We start from the raw sequence: 14121 nt of genomic DNA on the forward strand, positions 1-14121 counted from the left end.
GCTCAAGGACACTCCTCTCTCCTAATTCTCTGCCTACTTCTCTGACTGCTCTTTCACTGTATCTTTTACCAGCTCTTCTTTTTCGTCTCTTCCCCTCACTGTCGAGGTTCCTCAGGGATCAGTCCTAGGCCTCATCCTCTTCTATTGGATGATCCCACAGTAGATTCGGTTTTCAGTACCATCTATATGCTGATGACATCCAATTCTACATTTCTGCTCCTGACATCACCCCTGCATAACTACAAAATACTACTGATTGTCTGTTTGTTGTCATCATTAGGTCCTCCCTTTATCTACTTTATCTAAAGCTGAATCTTTCAAAAACTGAACTTCTCATGTTTCCTCCCTCTACGAACCTTCTTAAACCCAATGTTGCTATTTCCGTGTGCGGTTCTACCATTACTCCCCAGCAGCATGCTCGCTGTCTTGAGGTTATGTTTAACTCAAATCTTTCCTTCACTCACAGATCTGATCACTCGCTTGCTCATGTGACCTACACCTCAAAAACCTTTCTAGAAATAAACCTTTTCTTACTGTTGATTTTGCAAAAACTCTTAGGGGCACTTTGCACACTACGACATCGCAGGTGCGATGTCGGTGGGGTCAAATTGAAAGTGACGCACATCCGGCGTCGCAGGCGATATCGTAGTGTGTAAAGCCTTTTTGATACGATTATCGAGCGCAAAATCATTGTAATCGTATCATCGGTGTAGCATCGGTCATTTCCATAATTTGGAAATGACTGATGTTACGATGTTGTTCCTCGTTCCTGTGGCATCACACATCGCTGTGTGTGAAGCCGCAGGAGCGAGGAACATCTCCTACCTGCGTCCTGCGTTTCACGCCAGCGATGCGGAAGGAAGGAGGTGGGCGGGATGTTTATGTCCCGCTCATCTCCGCCCCTCCACTTCTATTGGCCACCTGCCATGTGACGTCGCTATGACGCCGCACGACCCGCCCCCTTAATAAGGAGGCGGGTCGCCGGCCAGAGTGACGTCGCAGGGCAGGTGAGTGCATGTGAAGCTGGCGTAGCGATAATGTTCGCTACACCAGCTATCACCATGATATCACAGCTGCGACGGGGGCGGGGACTATCGCGTTCGTATTCGCAAGCATCGGCTTGCGATGTCGTAGTGTGCAAAGTGCCCCTTACTGTTGCTCTTATTCTTTCTAGTCTGCACTATTGTAAGTTTCTACAAATTGGTCTCCTTGTTACTAACTTCTCTACTCTCCAATCCATCCTGAATACAGCTGCCAGGATCATAATCTTCTACAACCGCTACACCGATGCCTCCACCTTGTGCCAGTCATTGCACTAGTTGCCCATCCGCTACAGAGTACAATACAAACTTATCACTCTCACCATAAGGCTCTCCACTGTTTTGCACCATTCAACATCTCCTCATCTGTGTCTATCACCCTACGTATGCTCTCCATACTGCTAATGACTTAAGACTGACATCCTCAAAAATCTGAACTTCCCACTCGAGTCTCCAAGAATTCTCATGAGCTGCACCAATTCTCTGGAAGGCACTATCCAGAACAATTTGAGTATCTCACAATACCCAAAGTTTTAAGAGAGCCCTAAAAATGCATTTCTTTAGATTGGCCTATCACCACATCTCACTTATCTAACTATTCCCGCTTACCCTTTTCCCTCCTAAATCTGGTCTTTTGTACTGTATAATCTGTTTACATAGAATAGGCATGCACACAGTAGCCCTTTGTATTTGTAAATGCCCTATTTATTATATTGATGGCTGGACCATACAATACAAGCAATTTTTCCCATTCACCTTTTGTGTCTCCCCTATTTCCTCATAGATTGTAAGCTTGTGAGCAGGGCCCTCACTCCTATTGGTATCTGTTGAATTGTGTTACTCTATAATGTTCACATAGTCCTTACAATAATATAATGCATACCCCATATTCCTTCATATATTGCACCCCTTAGTCCTCCAAATAATATAATGCACACCCCATAGTCCTTCACCAATGTGCTCACTGCTTTAAAAAAGAATAAAATACTCCCCTCTCCTCTTTCCCCTGCTGCTCTGGTCTCTGCAGCGGTGTGTGTTCTGCAGCTGTGCACATATCAACACAGCGGTTTTGCAGTACTAACGTCATTGTCCGTTGTGCTGAGATGTCAGAGCGCAGACATAGAGGGAGAATGATGGGGGAGGGAGTGGACAGTGCACTGCTTCCTCTTTTATGATTGCTTTCAATTGTATAGGCATCTGCAATGCTGATACTGTTGAAAGTGCAATGCCTGGTGAAAGGGGGCCAGTGCTAGAGGTGGCACTGGGCCCCTGACTCACGGGCCGCGTGGTCTGCCATTGTTGGCAGTACGCATTGAGTTGACCCCGCCTCCTCTTCGCAATAATTAATTTATTAAAATGTTTTACTCTCTTCTCATAACTGATTTTCTCCATGCTACTTATAAATTGTGCTGGCTTACTTCTACTTTTTCCAAGATATTCTTGTGATGAACAGATGCCCAGAACTAAATTGCATATTCAAGATGAGATTACATCCCAGTTTCCAGTTTGTTGATGTCATCACTATCTTCTTAGTACTAGATGTCATTAGTATCAGTTGAGAACAGTTGAGTGAGATCTTTCGAATGCACTTCACTTAAACCAAACAGTTTTTTTTCTGCATTCTCTAAACCTTGCATATAACTATATTTTAGGCATTCAATTCTATTTACCATAATTCTCTTAGTGTATCAACGTTATCCTACAAGCAGAATATTTAGAGGAAAGATTTAGGAAAAAAGTCCTGCAAATGTTCTCTCTTGAGACTCATTGATAGGCAAACAGGAAGACAGATTTAGTTGTTCTTGTCTAAATTTACTTCTCTCTTAATCCCTAATGACACAACTTTAGACTAACAATGTTTTTCTTTGCTAAATATATACTTCCTAAAGATAATCTAACTTGCTTGGTCTGTATATGAATGTCCCTGGACACCTTAGGCTAAGTTCACACTTCCGTTGTTTTGCATCAGTCACATGCGTTGCTTGATGAATGGGACTGATGCGTTGTACAATGGATGACAACGGATGACAAAGAAAGAATTTCATTGTCGGACTCCATTGTGTGCTGGGGGCGGAGTTCGGGGGGCGGAGTTCGGGGGGCGGAGCTGAGGACGTCAGTGCCGCGGTCTGCATGGCTGGGGACAGGTGAGTGAGTGTGTGTGTGTGTGTGTGTGAGTGTACACATACGGAGTGCGGGAGGGGGCAGAGCCGAGTGTGGTAGTGTCGGCCTCCTTGCACACTGTATCCAGGGTAAATATCGGGTATAAGCAAAGCACTTTTTGCTTGGTTACCCGATATTTATCTCGGATACCAGCTTAGCGCTGGCTCCCTGCACCCGTAACCACTGTAAATATCGGGTAACTAACCAAAGCACATTGCTTGGTTACCCTATGTTTATCCTGGTTACGGGGGCAGGGAGCCAGAGAGAGCATGCGCAGCAAAATCCTACGGATCGCGCTGCTCAAAAAACGTTACAGGCTGCTTTGCTCCCGCCCGGCGGTCAGTTAAAAAACGACTGACTGCGACGCAGCGGATGCAACGCAGCATCATCAGTCGCAATCCGTCACTAATAGAATTCTATGGGGAAAAACAGGATTCCTGCAATATATTTTGCAGGATACCGTAATTCCTCAAGGCTACGGATTGTGACTGATGCAAAACAACTGAAGTGTGAACTTAGCCTTAGAAACTAGCATAATGCCACTGGCTGGTTTTCAGATAACCTGTCAATGATAATATACAGCCTTCAGGAATTTTAATAAGTGGTTATGTCAGCAATTTGTAAAGCAAGATAAAAGAATACCATTGAACTGTGAACTAATAATAGACATATATTCTTCAGATTGTTGTAATAATGTATCATTCACACCACATTCTTAGAAAAGTTATGTTAAATGAAATTAAAATGTATGTCAATTTTAAATTTATTTCGCTTACAATATGTAGTCTTAGATTAAAGGTGTTGTATCATCTTTCATCAGGGTCAGCCTCCCAGCCTGTTTAAAGGAAAGGTGTCGTCCAAAAAAAAAATTTCAATAAATGAAAAAATGTAGCGTATTAATGTTTTAATGTTTTGTTTAAATATTATTATTATTTGTTTTTAATTGAGCAAAATATTAAAAAAAAATAAAAAGTTTGATATTTTCCACTCTTAAACACTAGGGGGAGCAGCTGCTGAAATCCTACTGTAGAACTAGCTCACATTACAGCTGCAGTAAAAGTGGGCAGAATCTGCTCTCCTGTGTGGGATGTCACAGCTCCCCCTCCCAATCTGGGTGTTTCCAAAAGGATAAGAGAATGAAGTGTAAGGACACAGTGCAGAGCCATTTTGTTTGTGACCACAAATGTCTAAAGTGTCACCAAGGACAGAAGGCAGTATCACACAGGATAGGATTAGATACAGCTCAGCAGACAGTATCACACAGGAGAGGATTAGATACAGCTCAGCAGACAGTATCACAAAGGAGAGGATTAGATACAAGGCTCAGCTGACAGTATCACATAGGAGAGAATTAGATACACGGCTCAGGAGACAGTATTACACAGACTAGGATTAGATACACAGCTCAGCAGTCAGTATCACACAGGATAGTATAAGATACACAGCTCAGCAGACAGTATCACACAGGAGAGGATTAGATACACAGCTCAGCATACAGTATCACACAGGATAGGATTAGATACACATCTCAGCAGACAGTATCACACAGGACTGGATTAGATACAAGGCTCAGCAGACAGTATCACATAGGAGAGGATTAGATACACGGCTCAGCAGACTGTATCATGCAGCAATGTTCTGCATGCATGCATGCCCACACGCAATGCTCTGCATGCACGCACGCCATGTTCTGCATGCATGCATATGCAAGCACACAATGCTCTGCATGCACGCATGCCATGTTCTTCATGCATGCATGCACGACCGCACGCAATGCTCTGCATGCATGCACACCTGCAGTGGCTGCAGCAAGGGGGGGGGAGGGTAGCAGCGGCATGGTGGGTGAGAGCAGGAGGTGTCATTAGAGATGGTAGCAGCAGCAGCGAGGGGAAGGGAGAGCTAGGGGTGTCATTGGAGACGGTGGTAGCAGCAGCGGCGGGAGAAGGGGACCTATACTTACACAGCTTGACAGGTGACAGGCTGGGGGAGAGTGGAGGGGGTGTCATTGGAGATGGTAGCAGCGACGGTGGGGGGAGGGGCGCTGGTACTCACACAGGCCGAGCAGGTGACAGGTGGAAAGTGCAGCACACAGCATATGCCGTGAGCTGCACAGACATGGCACTGCTCTCCTCCCTCTGCTATGATCTGGACAGCCCAGGGGGCATGTCTAGGTCACAGCAGGGAGCTGTCTTGTATTGTGTCTGACCATCAGAGTGAATGCACAGGGGGCTGCCATAAAGGAGGTGAGTAACTGTCATTACACACAGTAAATTCAAGATGGCAGACCCCCAGTGCTTCAGTAAAACTAGAATTAAATAAAAACTAAATAAACAGTGAGTTTAATTTTGTATTAGAAATACTTGATTTCATAATCACTATTAATACAAAAATAAAAAACGTGGCACCTTCCCTTTAAGACTTATAGTTCAGATCAGTGGTATGGTCGTGACGTAACTGACAGTTCAGATCAGTGATATGGTCGTGCTATAACTGACAGTTCAGATCACTGGTATGGTCATGATGTAACTGACAGTTCAGATCAGTGATATGGTCATGTTCTAACTGACAGTTCAGATCGGTGGTATGGTTGTGCTATAACTGACAGTTCAGCTCGGTGGTATGGTCGTGCCGTAACTGACTGTTCAGATGGGTGGTATGGTCATGCTATAACTGACAGTTCAGATCAGTGGTATGGTCATGCTATAACTGACAGTTCAGATCAGTGGTATGGTCATGCTATAACTGACAGTTCAGATCAGTGGTATGGTCATGCTATAACTGACAGTTCAGATCAGTGGTATTGTTTTCTCATGACTGACAGTTCAGATCAGCAGTATGATCTTGCCATTGGTTCACATTATGCACTAAAGGGTGCTTTACACGATGCGACATTGCTACCGATATATCGTTGGGGTTACGTCGTTAGTGACGCACATCCGGCGCTGGTAGCGACATCGCAGCGTGTGACACCAAGGAGCGAGATCAACGATCACAAAATTGTTCAAAAACGGTGATCGTTGACATGTCGCTCCTTTCCTTAATATCGGTGCTGTCACAGGTATGATGTTGTTTGTTGTTCCTGCGGTGTCACACATCGCTATGTGTGACACCGCAGGAACGACGAACATCTCCTTACCTGTGTCCACCAGCAATGCGGAAGGAAGGAGGTGGGCGGGATGTTACGTCTCGTTCATCTCCGTTCCTCCGGTTCTATTGGCCGGCCGCTTAGTGACGCCGCAGTGACGCCGCTATGACGCCGAACGCACCTCCCCCTTGACCCCTCGAGGGAGGGATTGTTCGGCGGTCACAGCAACGTCGCTGACAAGGTATGTGCGTGTGACGCTGATGTAGCGATAATGTTCGCTATGGCAGCGAGCACCGAATGTCGCACGAACAACGGGGGCGGGTGCTATCGACATTGCTAGCAATCGCTAGCGATTTCGCAGCGTCTAAAGCACCCTTTAGTCATGCTGCAGCTCCTTCGCATGTGAGAATTGTAGGGGTATTGAAGTTGTCCAGAACCAGAGAGAAAGCACCTAGAAAACTTTTCTGTTTGTTAATTGACAAAATTAAATTATAATCACTTCTATTTTAAAAATAATATTTCCAACATTTTTCTACACCTACTTAAAACTTTTGACAATAATTGTGGTGTGCACAGAGTATTGTGTTTATGTGACCTAATTGCAGAATTAGCTGACTTCCTCTGATGACAATTCAGAATTTTATAGAGCTGCTGGTGCTGAAATCAGATGCAACATCACAAGAAAGTAACTTTTCAGGTTGTGTGGATGGGCGGATTTCCATTCACCGTAGCTCAAAGTCTTTCTGCATGCTGCTGCAGACACAGCTCTACTGAACACATTTCTTCCACAACTCTCACGTTTTTACTGTATGTGTACAGCAGAGTTTATGTCGCGGGCAGCGGGGTGCTGCGCTCGCTAACGGTCGGGTCAGGCGCTGCTGCTCGCTGGCTCAAGCGGTGGTTCGGATCCGGGGACTCGAGCGGCGCTCCTCGCCCGTGAGTGAAAAGGGGGTTGGTTTGTTTGGGGGTTTAGTCCGTGACGCCACCCACGGGTTGTGGTGAAGATGGGCACCACCGCTGCTGGTGACGGGGGTCCCGGAAGCAATGGTAGGGAGCAGCTGGGATGTTGTTTTCCCCCTCCGTGGGTAGGGGTTGGTGGTCCCGGGGCCCGGTGGTGTGACAGGGAGGCAGGGTCCGTGAGGTGCAGGGTTGCAGGGACAGCGCAGAGCGGTGCCAGATGGCACGGGTGTACTCACTCAGCAAAAGAGGCACAAAGTCTCCGGTAAACCAAACGGCTGGATGGACGGGTTCCGCAGCCGGCTGCAGTGTCTCTCCCCGGACAGGTGATGGTGGCTGTTTCTCCCTGCACCTTTGTGTACTGTGTTGACTACAATGACTTCCCAAGTCCGCTCCCCGGTGTATAGACACCGGAGGAGCCCGTTTTGCCCTGAGGCGCTGGCCCTTGGATTTCTAGCTGGTGGCGGTGGCTTTATATCCTCACGGTGTGAGCGGTTGCCTTCAATCGGGACTTGGTTGTTAGGGAACCCCGGGGGTTCCTGTCACATTTGGATTTGACTATTGACAGTGGCTCGAAGCCTGGTCGGGGTCCGATGGCCCTGCCTGTGTGTGCTTAGCTTCACTCCGTTCCCCGGTCCGGTACCGGCGGGCCGACGCCCAACCCCGGTCCTTACGGCTCTGCGGAGTTCCACCAACTCCTGCAGACTGCCACCACCGTCTGCCAACCTTGCTGTCAGTGCCTGGGCTCCGACCCAGACACACGCAGTTTGTGACCTCTAACTTTCACTTCCTAAACTCAACTGCTCCTTTTCCCGCCTCCAGGCCTGTGAACTCCTCGGTGGGTGGGGCCAACCACCTGGCTCCGCCCCACCTGGTGTGGACATCAGACCCTGGAGGGAGGCAACAAGGGTTTTGTGTCTGACTAATGTAACTGTCTGGGGGGTGGGGGTGTGTGTGTGTTTATATATATCTATATATAATTGCCTTATTCTGTCTGTCTGTCTGTCTTGCTCCAAAATTCCGTCGTTACCGCGACAAGCGTCTCATTGGCCGCTCAGCTCGCCTCGACTCCGCCCCCCCGCACGGATTGGCCGCTCGCCCAGGCTCCGCCCCCCCACACGGATTGGCCTCTCGCCCCGGCCCCCTGCACGCATTGGCAACTCGGCCATGCGCCACCCCCCTCACGCATTGCACGCTCGCTCTGGCCCCGCCCCCCGCACGCATTCCCCGAACCGACACGGAGCCACGACTCCCAGGTGAGTACTGTACCCCCGGGAGCCCACATCAGCGTACGCCGCCAACCCAGCCGACACATACCCTCGCATTGCTGGGGTTGCCGCCATATGCTGGTGTGGGCTCCCGTGCGAGCGGGGGACGGGATACACTGGTAACCATGGTAGCATAGTTACCAGCGCATCAAGGTCCTGCAGCGGCGGAACATACACATGCACACACATAACAACACACACATCAGATCACACTCACTCTCACACACACATCACATCGCATCCACACACTCACAACATCCTGGGATACCGCTTGCTTCTCGGTGGCGATACTGTGGAGTGACCTTTCAGGACCTGCCGGAGGATCACATGGCCAGAAGCATGTGGTATCTCCGGATGTTGTGAGTGTGAGCGCGTATGTGCGATATCTTCAGTGTGTGTGTGAGTCTATGCGATCGGATGAGTGTGAGTGTGTTCAGATGTGTGAGTGTGTGTGTGAGTGTATGCGACCGGATCTGTGAGTGTCGGCAGAGGAGCATGGCGTGCTGGGGGAGGCTGGGAGGAGAGAGGCTGATCCTGGGGAAGGCTAGGAGGGGGAGGCTGATGCTGGGGGAGGCTGGGAGGAGAGAGGCTGATGCTGGGGTAGGCTGATGCTGGGGTAGGCTGATGCTGGGGGAGGCTGGGAGGGTGTAGGCTAATGCTGGGGGAGGCTGAGAGGAGAGAGGCTGATGCTGGGGGAGGCTGGGAGGGGAGAGGCTGATGCTGGGGGAGGCTGGGAGGGGGAGGCTGATGCTGGGGGAGGCTGGGAGGAGGGAGGCTGGGAGTAGAGAGGCTGATCCTGGGGGAGGCTGATGCTGGGGGAGGCTGGGAGGAGAGAGGCTGATGCTGGAGGAGGCTGGGAGGAGAGAGGCTGATGCTGGGGGAGGCTGGGAGGAGAGAGGCTGATGCTGGGGGAGGCTGGGAGGCAAGAGGCTTATGCTGGGGAGGCTGGGAGGAGGGAGGCTGGCAGGGGGGAGGCTGAAAGAAGGGAGGCTGAGGCTGGGAGGAGAGAGGCTGATGCTGGGGACAGAGAGGCTGATGCTGGGGACAGAGAGGCTGATGCTGGGAGGAGAGAGGCTGATGCTGGGAGGAGAGAGGCTGATGCTGGGGGCAGAGAGGCTGATGCTGGTGCAGCATAGGGGATGGAGCACGATGGGCGGTGCGCAGCATGGGGGATGGAGCACGTTTGGGAGTGCGCAGCATGGTGGATGGACCACGTTTGGGAGTGCGCAGCATGGCGGATGGAGCACGTTTGGGAGTGCGCAGCATGGCGGATGGAGCACGTTTGGGAGTGCGCAGCATGGCGGATGGACCACGTTTGGGAGTGCGCAGCATGGCGGATGGAGCACGTTTGGGAGTGCGCAGCATGGCGGATGGAGCACGATGGGGGGTGCGCAGCTTGGGGGATGGAGCACGATGGGTGGTGCACACCTCCCTCCAACACACACACACACACAACACACCACACACACACTGGGAACCACAATCACCGCCCTACACAGACACCCACACATACAGACAACGCTGCACACACACAACACCCAACACACAAACACCGCGGCATACATAAATATACGCACATACCACGCAACACACACACATTGCACAAAACATACCTCCCACAAAACACACCACACCCACACAAACCGCGCAACACACACACACACACAACGCTACAGACACACAGCGCTCCACAAACAACGCAACACACCCAACACACATACAACACTGCTCTCACCCCCCGCCACACCCAGACAACACCCAGAACATGTACAGCGCCCTACACAAACACTTGGTAACTACAGACAACAACATCTATATATATATATATATATATATATATAACAAAAATCATACATTAACTACACAATACGTAAATTCTAGAATACCTGATGCGTAGAATCGGGCCACCTTCTAGTATATATATATATATATATATATATATATATACTTGAGATGACCTACACTGGAGCTGAAAATTAGAGAACAACACACAGTTTCCTAAATGGTAAGGTCATTGTATAATCCTATGTGATTACATGAGTAAACTCGCAGTATTTTAAGTTTATTTCAGAAGTTGGATTTATTCCAAAGCACAGAATAGAAATGTAAATGAGATAAATGAAAAAGAACACTGATCAAAATTAGAGAACACTTTCAGATACCTGCACGTTATTGGTGTTAAACTGGCATCAGATGGGAATTTCCTTAATTATTTCACAAATTCTATTTAACTGGCAGCCTAACTTTCCAGTTTGCACTGACTTTGCAAAAATAGTGTGCCGATCCAAAGTAATTGAAACCCTTCCGGCAGCAGGTTGTCCACATAAAGGCCAAAGGGGTGACCCTGTCAGCCATAGCAAGAGAATTTGGTCATTCCAAGTCTGTGATTTTGAGAATATTGCATCCTTACAACATCACAAACTCTTTAAAGTCCCCGAAGAATGCTGGGCGTCCTCAAAAGACAAATGCAAGAGAGGACATTATAATGCAGAGAATCTCCATGGGTAATCGTTTCAACACTTCAGCTGGAAATGCTCGCCAGTTCAGCACTGAACAGGGTAAGGATCTGTCCCTTCATACAGTGTCACGACGTTCAAGTCTATTTGGACTGAAAGCCCACTCTGCAGTAACTAAACCTTTCAGTAGCAGAAAGAATCAAAAGGCTATGTTGTTTGGACAGAGGTGAAGTGGTCCACAGTTCATTTTAGTGATGAAAGCAAGTATAATTTATAATTTTGGACCTGATGGGAAACATTATGTTCGTCGACAAACTGGGGAAAAGACTGAACCCAAAGTGTGTTAAGAAGTCAATGAAAGGTGGTTGAGGAAGTCTTGTGGTTTGGGAAATGTTTTCTGCACCAGGAGTTGAACCTCTCATACAGCTACATGGCAGAGTGAATGCAAGTGTGTATCAGAATCTTCTTCAACAACACGTGGTTCCTCACTTGTGCTCATCAAACAGTCAGCCAACAATTTTCATGCAGGACAATGCACCTTATCACACAGAAAAATGGGTGAAGTAGTTCCTTGAAACAGAAAACATTGAAACAATGAAATGGCCCGCCCAGAGTCCTGAAGTAAACTGGAAAATCCTTGGTGAAAAAGTTATGGCCAAGAAACCCACAACAGTCAAAGAACTGTGGAAAAGACTGGAAGTAGAGGGGATCAAAATCACACCAGAGCAGTGTGAGAGACTAGTGATGTCCTGTGGCCGCAGATGTGCTGAAGTCATTCAAAGCAAAGGCCTTTACACTTCCTAGTGATTGGTGACTGTTGTTACCTTCAAAAAATGTAGTTATAATCTTTCTCTGTGCTACAGTCATTGCTGTTCTCTAATTATGATCATCACGTTTTGGACCCCTTACAAAAAAATGTTGATCAATTTGGGTTACATTATTTCTGAAAAAAAAGCAAATGACCATACACTCTTCTCTAATTCTGTTTTCCAGTGTACAGGTGGTTTTCAAGAAAAAAACGAGTGTGGCTGTGCCACACTGTTTCCGTAACTCCTAGAGAAATAGCGTCACGGAACATTGAGCGAAGCTTTTCCATTACACCCACGTTACAGAAACGTCTAGTTTGCTGGGCTGCATTTTTTGGATTTATGGAAATACTCTACCTCAACTTTTTCCATAGCCTCACCTCCTGTTGGCGATTGGATGCTGTTCTCCCTGTCTCAGCCATACAAGGAAATGGATGGAAACAACCCTTTTAGACAAAGGCTACAGTGTACAACCGATTGATTTTAACTGTCAAACTACAGCACCAGGCTGAAGAAATACAAAAGTTGAATGCCATCTCCTGTACTGAGGCTCTTACTGAACAGGTAAAATCAATCATTAGTGCTCCATAAAAACTCAGTGGAAACCTAGCCTAAAGTTGCACTCACACTGTGAGACTGACCAGAGCTCACTTATTGCTTTGTCGTTATGAGCAGAAGCATTCCTGTAGAGTTATCTGTTGGACTGGTCTAATGAGCCGTGAGTAACTTCACCTACTGAAATGATCATTAATTAGCAGCATTCAATTAGTTATTGCTCCAGCGTTGAATTGAGAGAGTTTTAACCCCTTAACGACCGTGGGAAGTAATATAACATCCTAGCAGTCATAGTGTTACTGCCCACAGTCTGCTGCCGGCAGCATGCCACGATCGGCGCATATCTCAGCTGATTTTCACAGCTGAGATGTGTGCCTGCTAGGTACAGTATGTGTGCCTGCTAACAGTATCGTTATCTGGTCGTGCCGTTTAACCCCTTAAATGGCGCTGTCAATATGTGACAGCGCCATTATAACTGCATCGGCGGTAAACCTTTACTTACCTGCCGATACCGGAAGTCACGTGACGTGATCACATGACTTTCGGTGGTTGTCATGGTAGGACAGGGTCATGTGATGACTCCTGTACTACACATGAATTACTTTCAGTTTCCCTCGGCCCGGAGCCGAGTGAAGCAGAATGTGAGCGTATCTGCTGTTTACAGCTGTGTAGCTGTGATCAGCAGATAGGGCAGAGCGATCGGATTGCTGATACATGTAGCCCCCTAGGGGGACTAGTAAAATAAAAAGAAAAGTTTTTGGAATTTTTTTGCTTTTTACAGTACACTATATGGTAATACTTATGGTTTCATTTAAAAGTACAACTGGTTCCACAAAAAATGAGCGCTCACATGACCATATTGGCTGAAAAATAAAAAAGTTACGTCTCTTAGAAGAAGAATGGCGAAAAAAATAACTGAAAGCGAAAAATCGGCCGGTCGTGAAGGGTTTAATAGAAACTCAATAATATGTACCGTGTTTTTCAGACTATAAGATGCACACAGGTTTGGCCAACAGTAAATAATATTAAAACTACCCTGGTGATGTAAACATGTGAAGGGGTAATGTGGGGGTAATGTTGGTTGGCTTCGGCTATGCTCCTTATTTGAGGCTCTAGGGTAGAAAAGGTGGGTAATTAATTATTCTAAAGTGATAGAAGAATAGTAGGAATGTTATTCCAAACATACGGGACATTACATATTATATACTGTCCCAACAGTGACATAAAAAGTCCTAATATGTTACCTTGGCTGTCTTGTACCAAAGATCAAAAAGAGCACTTATTGAGGAATAAGTAAATAAATAAAGTCTATTTATTGAGGAATCAGCTATGCGCCTGGTGTCTTACATGGATAATGTCTTCTATTTCTGACACTTAGGCTGTGTTCACACGTAGCATTTTTATTGCATTTTTCCATGCATATTTGCTGGTAGATTTCCATAAATCTGCAAGGAAATCCTTATGCCAGCAAATTCAACGAGAATCCTGAAGTGTTGTGCACCACAGCATGTCAATTCTTTCTGCGTTTTTGTCTGCGTTTTCACCATTGAAAGCAACAAAAAAAAACACATAAAAAAATGCATCAAAAAGTGGCAAAAACAGCCTTTTTTTGCAGCAGTGTTTATCCTGCCAGGAGATGCAGATTTGGTGCAGAAACTTCTGTGTGTACATAGCCCTGAACTCCTTATACACCATTTATCTGGCTGTAAACTTTAGTAGAAGTAATTATAATATCCACACTATAAAGGATGCCTATTGCAGATTATATACAAACAATCCTGAGCTGCACTGATT

The 14121-nt window shown here is 47.0% G+C and overlaps 1 protein-coding gene across 1 annotated transcript in view; it reads right to left on the reverse strand.

Annotated features, from left to right (window-relative positions):
* Window positions 1-14121, reverse strand: part of STAC (SH3 and cysteine rich domain) — a 439669-nt gene that overhangs the window by 291818 nt on the left and 133730 nt on the right. The window lies entirely within an intron of this gene.

This window comes from Anomaloglossus baeobatrachus, chromosome 6 (genome assembly GCF_048569485.1).
Source record: "Anomaloglossus baeobatrachus isolate aAnoBae1 chromosome 6, aAnoBae1.hap1, whole genome shotgun sequence".
Taxonomy (NCBI): Eukaryota; Metazoa; Chordata; class Amphibia; order Anura; family Aromobatidae; genus Anomaloglossus; species Anomaloglossus baeobatrachus.